This window comes from Nicotiana tabacum, chromosome 15 (assembly GCF_000715075.1).
Source record: "Nicotiana tabacum cultivar K326 chromosome 15, ASM71507v2, whole genome shotgun sequence".
NCBI lineage: Eukaryota > Viridiplantae > Streptophyta > Magnoliopsida > Solanales > Solanaceae > Nicotiana > Nicotiana tabacum.
The window spans coordinates 42,797,929-42,804,425 of record NC_134094.1 but is presented as its reverse complement, the minus strand read 5'-3'; positions in this window follow the sequence as shown (position 1 = coordinate 42,804,425).

The window sequence follows — 6,497 nt, the reverse complement described above, 5'->3', positions numbered from 1 at the left end:
GAATGTCAAAGACATGATCCAATGATTCATCAACCCGGGGAGCTTCTGCATTCGATTTTGTCACTATGGCCGTTCATGAAGTGGGGAATGGACATCGTTGGCCCCTTTCCATGGGCACTCGGTAAGGCTCAATTTATATTGTTTATGACTGACTATTTTTCTAAGTGGGTGGAAGCCCAGGCATATGAGAAGTTCAGGGAAAATGAAGTCATCGATTTCATCTGGGACCACATCATATGCCGATTCGGAATGTTGGCCGAGATCATGTGCGACAACGGGAAACAATTCATTGGCAGCAAAGTTAGCAAGTTTTTCTCGAAGATCATAAGATCAAAAGGATCCTATCAACACCCTACCACCCTAGTGGGAACGGACAAGCAGAATCGACCAACAAAACCATACTCCAAAACCTCAGGAAGAGACTCACCGACGCCAAAGGAAAATGGAAGAAAATCCTGCCCGAAATCCTATGGGCATACCATACGACCTCGAAGTCCAGTATCGGAGCCACCCCGTTCTCACTAGCTTACGACGCCGAAGCTCTTATACTGGTCGAAGTTGGAGAACCAAGTCTCAGATTCCGATATGCTACCAAGGAATCAAACAACGAGGCCATGAATACGAGCCTAGAGCTCATAGATGAACGGCGCAAAGCCGCCCTTGTCTGATTGGCCGCCCAAAAATAGCGGATCGAGAGATATTACAATCGAAGGGCCAACCTTCGATACTTCAATGTCGGGGACTTAGTGTTAAGGAAGGCCACACTAAGCACCCAGAACCCGAACGAAGGGAAGCTGGGGCCGAACTGGGAAGGACCGTATCAAATTATCGAGATCACCGGAAAGGGATCGTACAAACTCGTAGCAACGAACGGTGAACGACTACCGAACAACTGGAACATAACTCACTTGAAGCGATACTACTGCTAAGATACAAACCCTTTCATTCTTTTTACTTATTTGCATTTCGAACTAACACTTGCAGGCAACCGTCAAAGAACGATATAATTTTTAGACCTGAAAGCACGCGTTGCACTCCTTTTCCCTTGAACCGGTTTTGTCCCAAATGGGTTTTCCGGCAACGTTTTTAACGAGGCAAAAATAAATCGTGCTAACTTAGAATCGAAGGCCAATTAAGAACCGGTATCGAAGATCACGACAACAGTATTCGAGGCCTCTTTACGATCGGCTCCGAACACTAGGAGGCATTACCCTCGGATAACGACTTTAGCAAGGAAAGAAACTTTGCGATTGAATGGTCTCGGCTCGATCGATAGGATTTACTATAAGGGCCAAACGGTCGAATGAACCATACCCACATAGACTGCTCGAGCCCTGACGTAAAGCTTGTACGTATGTGTAATCGTATATATTACGCATAGAAATAAAAGGAAATCTCTACCTTGCGGATAAACATCTTGTCCCTTAAAATTTTTCTTTTCTTTCTGAATTTTCTACATTCAATACCCTAAAGGTATCGAGCCCAAGGGCCGCCTTTATCTGGGTTCAAACAATCACTCCTACTCGGGGACTGCCGTCCAGAAATAAACTCGGACGGCCCGGGCTATCAGAGCCCGGGGGCACAAGACCTATTAGGCAGCGCCCGAACCTTAAAGGCTACGGCCATCCTAATTCGGGGACTATTATCTTAGGTAAGTACGAATAACTCGAGGTGACAAGCCCATTGGGCAACACCCGAACAAAAAGGCTACGACCAAATTATAACGGCTCGGAGACGTCTGAGGCCCATAATAAAAAACAAGGCCTTGAAAAATTTCTTAACCGGTTCTAAAGGCTACCCTCGACAAACTTTAACCTAACAAATTATAAGTACTTTAGGAAAATGTTCTGGTCATACCGAACCCCCACGATGCTTTAAACAAAATAATGTCGATGGAAAAGCTTGTTCGAACCTCCGAACATGACCTAACTATTTCATGCTAAGGCATTTCGATCTTTGCAAACATAAAGAATAAAACAAAGGAAAACAAAACTCAGAAATTGTCGAAGGGAAAAGGAAGCCTTGTATTATATATACATATAGACTTTACAAAGGCCAAACGGCCTTGACAAAAAAGTACAAAAATACAAAAAACAAAGAAAAATGCACAAGGCACTTAAATGACCTGGTCTTCACCGGAGTCTGCCTCGTCGCCAGGGTCTTCAGAGTCTCCTCCACTCTCGGATCCGCTCAAATCCTCGGAGCCTTCTTCATCCTCGGGATAAGTCGAATTCTTGTCCTCGGCTTCAAGCCCCTTAGCACTCTCGATTTTGGCCGACAAGTCAAAACCCTGAGCATGAATCTCCTCGAGGGCCTCCTTTCGAGATTGCCGCTTCCCATGCTTGACGATATCCTTCGTTTGATCCTGGGTCGCCTAGGCATCGGCCTTATATTGGGCCACCATCTCGTCAGCATCGGCTTTAACCACCAACACTACCGACTTGGCCGTTTCAAGCTTCTTGGCAAGATTTTCTCGATCAGAGATGGCCGCACTTAGCTGAGACTGGAGCTCCTCAACCTTTTTGGCCTGCACCTCGGCCTTTTCCTTTGCCGCTCGAAGTTAGGTCTCAGCTGAAGTCAACTGCGCCCGAGCAGTCTCCTTTTTCCGAAGCCAGACGGTCCATCCTGCCTCTCCATTCGTCGATCTCGGCCTTGACAACATCCATCCCAGCTCGAAGTTGGTCGATCCGATCGATTTTATATTGGAACTGCGATTCCGACCATTAGTCGCCAAGTCTAGCTCATCGTCACTAACCTCAAATATGTTTACCTTCTCGACTAGGTTAGCATGCGCCTTCCGAGACACCTCCAGCTCAGCTCGGAGGCTCTTAGCCTCCCCTCACGCTGCTCGTTGAGAAGTTTATAAGTATCTCTCTTCTCAGTGAGCCCTTGGACCTCGGCTTCAAGTTGGTTCAGCTCGTCCCGATATCGAAGAAATTTTTTGTGATGAAGCACCGAGGCCTGTAGACACAAAGAAAAACATTAGGATCATCTATAAATTAGTCTAAGTACAAATTACAGTCATCAAGAGATATTTGAAGTTACCCGATTTAGCGCCTGTTGTGCTTCATTGAACAAGCAGGCGCGTCTACCTCATTTATCTTAGCTTGGTCTTCCTCAGTCACCAGACACCGAAGGTAGCTGGCTACCCCTACGGGGGAGATTATGATCGACCGCTTCCGGTCAGGATCCACACTCGGAGCTGGGAACCGGTAGATCAATTTCGTGCTTGAGGAAGGCATGGTTGTTCCCATAGATGGAATTTTCTTCGGCACCTCCAAGTCACCTAATAAGGTGACGTCCTCTGTGGCGGTAGAATCCACGCTATCAAAAAATCCGCGGAAGGGGTCGTCCGCTCTGTGGGCCCCCTCGTTGGGACGTTCCTTCACTATCCGAGCCTCATTATACATGGAATCGGTGAACAAGGGTGACTCAGTGATGTCTATCACACTATGTGCTTCCTTTGGGGCATTGCCCACATCCCGGGAAGCTTCGGCCATGACCTCCTCGTCGGCCTCCATAACTTGAGGCAAATCGGCCTCGCCTCTCTCCGGTTCGGAGGCCTCTTGCTCCTCGAGTTGCGATGGCATGTGGGCTATCAGATAGAGTGAATCCGAAGATGGTGCTCGAGTGCTTGTGCTTTCTTTGGATTTGTGCACCAACCTTCTCCTTGGTTTCTTCTTCTCCGATCTCGGAGAACTCAGAGCCCTCTTCCATTTCTTATCATCACCCTGTCTCGGAGCAGGGGAGTCGACGGGGAAGTTCTCGCCACCGGATAAAGGCCTCAGTGTGCCATCCTTGGATAAACCTATAAAGGGAAATGAAACAAGTGAGAACTTAATGACACGAGAGGAACCCAAATATTACTTACTCGGGAATGGAATCTCACCATGAGAACGGGCCTCCTACCGGTCCTTCGAAAGTTCGCGCCATGATCGCTCGGAATATGGACTTTGTAACACGATGCCCTCGACCCACTCCTTGAGTCGAGGGACTGCATTCGGGACTCGAGCAACAGTTGCACCACCATAAAGCACCAATAAAAAGGAAGGAAAAAATGTAAAATTAAATTTTAAAAACGAAATTCTACTTACGTGACATATTCCACTTCTCGGGAAACGGCATGCGCTCAGCTGGGATCAAGTCCGAGGCCCTCACTCGGACGAAATGGCCTAGCCAACTTTGAGAACGGGGCTTTACTGACCCGACGCGCGAGTTTGATTAGCCCCCCCGAAAGATTTGGGGACTGTATAGGTGCATGAGGTGGTCGAAGGTGAACCAGCATCCATCGATCTTGCTCACGAAGAACCAAAGAAGGATCATGATCTTCCAGAATGATGGGTGAATTTGACCGAAGCATACCTCATATCTTTTGCAGAAGTCGATGATGACCGAATCCAATGGGCCCAGTGTAAAGGGATAAGTGTAAACACTTAAGTATCCCTTGACGTGGGTGGTGATGTCTTCATCGGGTATGGGAACCACCACGTGATTGTCAACCCAATTGCAATCCTTTTTGACCGTAGGGAGGACTTCTTCAGTGATCGAGCATATGTAGCTCGAGACCTCCTCACACCGGCCTTGTACGGGGGAAGGTTTTTCAACCTTGAAATCGGCGATTACCGAGCATCCTCCAAGGACAATCATTTTCAATGGGGGTTCCGGTACTGGTTCCTCGACAGCAGTACGCAAAATAGTCTCCTCGGTAGCCGTCCACGAGGTAGAAGGAGTTTCCTTTTGGGGAGCAGTTTTTGAAGTCTTCGCCATTTCTTTGAAAATGGAGGAAAAATAAGGAAAAAGAGGTAGTTGAAGGAGTACACTTGTTGGCTTGAGATGGAAATGAACAAGGGTTCTTGCAAAGGATCTTGAATAACTAAAGTATAACTGTTAGTAAGTATTGAAATTTTGAAGGTACGAGGGCAGAAGGTTTGAATGTAAAGTTGGAATGAACAAAGGAAGAGGTATTTATAGAATTGCAGTGGCTGTTCACATCCAGTAATGGCCGACCGACGGCTGATATGCATTTAATGCCATTAAGATTGACTGACGAGACATTTCATTTGTTTTGTCATTTCTGTCGCGGGATATCGAAGTAAGAATCGGAAGCTCATGTCGTTTCTCGTCGTCTACTCTTCGAAAAATGAGGGGACTATCTATATACGGTCGAAATCGAGCTCGCCTACGACATGGTAAGTTTGGTTAGGAACATGGCAATAAAGGACTGAGGATCGACCCCAAGTTCCACCAGGCTAGAACCCGGAGTTGGATCGCCTACCTTCGAGAATATCGAGGCTGTGATCCTGGAATAGATCCTAGCCCCGAATGATCTCGAAGAAATATTGTTAGCATAACAGAAGACCAAAATATCCAAGACTGGTCGGATATTACGGCAGGAATCTCGGCACGTATCAATGAGGAACTGGCAATCGGCAAATCAAGAGATTTTTTACCTTTTATAGAATTGTACCTAAAGTAGGACTCATATACTATACAAATGGGGTATGATAGTTCATTTAGTACATTGTAACACGCATTTCAAAGTAATACATTATTATTTTTCTCTTTAAGCTCTTGTTCTTCCGTATCATGATACCGATCAAAGTGCATCTGACTCGAGGCTGGCCAACCTTCCGAGATTGAAACTGTCCAATTCGTGTGGTTTGAATTTACTTTATAATTATTTATTTCAATTGCAACTTAATTTATCACTTTGTATCAAGTTAATCCGCGTATCCTTAAAATCACTTACAAATTTAATTGTTATCCGATTTTGAGGGTAAACAAACCAAAAAAACGAACATTGCATGCATAACCATACTCTAAACTCTAGAGACCCAAATATTTGACACTGTTAGCACCCAACTATTTCTATTTTTACCACAAACTACGGTAATTATGAATATATAGATAAAAATATGCGGAGTTGTGAAAATGGCAAGGGGGTTGAGGTTTGTAATGGGCTTGACATAGATAAAGGTAATACTAGATTTATTGTTTTGTTGCAAGTTGGGTGGCGCTCGTTTTGATTTCTCAGTGAAAGACTCATTAATTAAATTTGTTCTTTCCTCACAGATTCATTCTGCAACCTGTGATTGTAACTGCTTAAATTTAATATTTTTCATTTTATTTAGTTGGAATATAATGATCACATTCTTGATTGGAAGATTTTGAAGAAAGTACAGGTACTGAAGGGGGAAAAGGGGAACACCTCTTTGATTGTTAGAGGTCATTTTTGCATTTTATTTCTCATTGTTGAACTTCAGATAATTTTGTGGATTTGCAGCCGTACCATTTATTTGTGCCACCTTTTAACCTGCATCCTATTTTTTAAAATTATTGATTTGGTAGCCATCTCACAAAAAACCCGTAATAATATGACAATTACACCCCTGACAAAAGATATAAAACGATCTCCTCCTCTTCTCTCAGCAACTTTATAAAAAAATCATAAACTTGTCCAGATTCATCTTCAGAATCACACTTGTATGAAGTTGTTT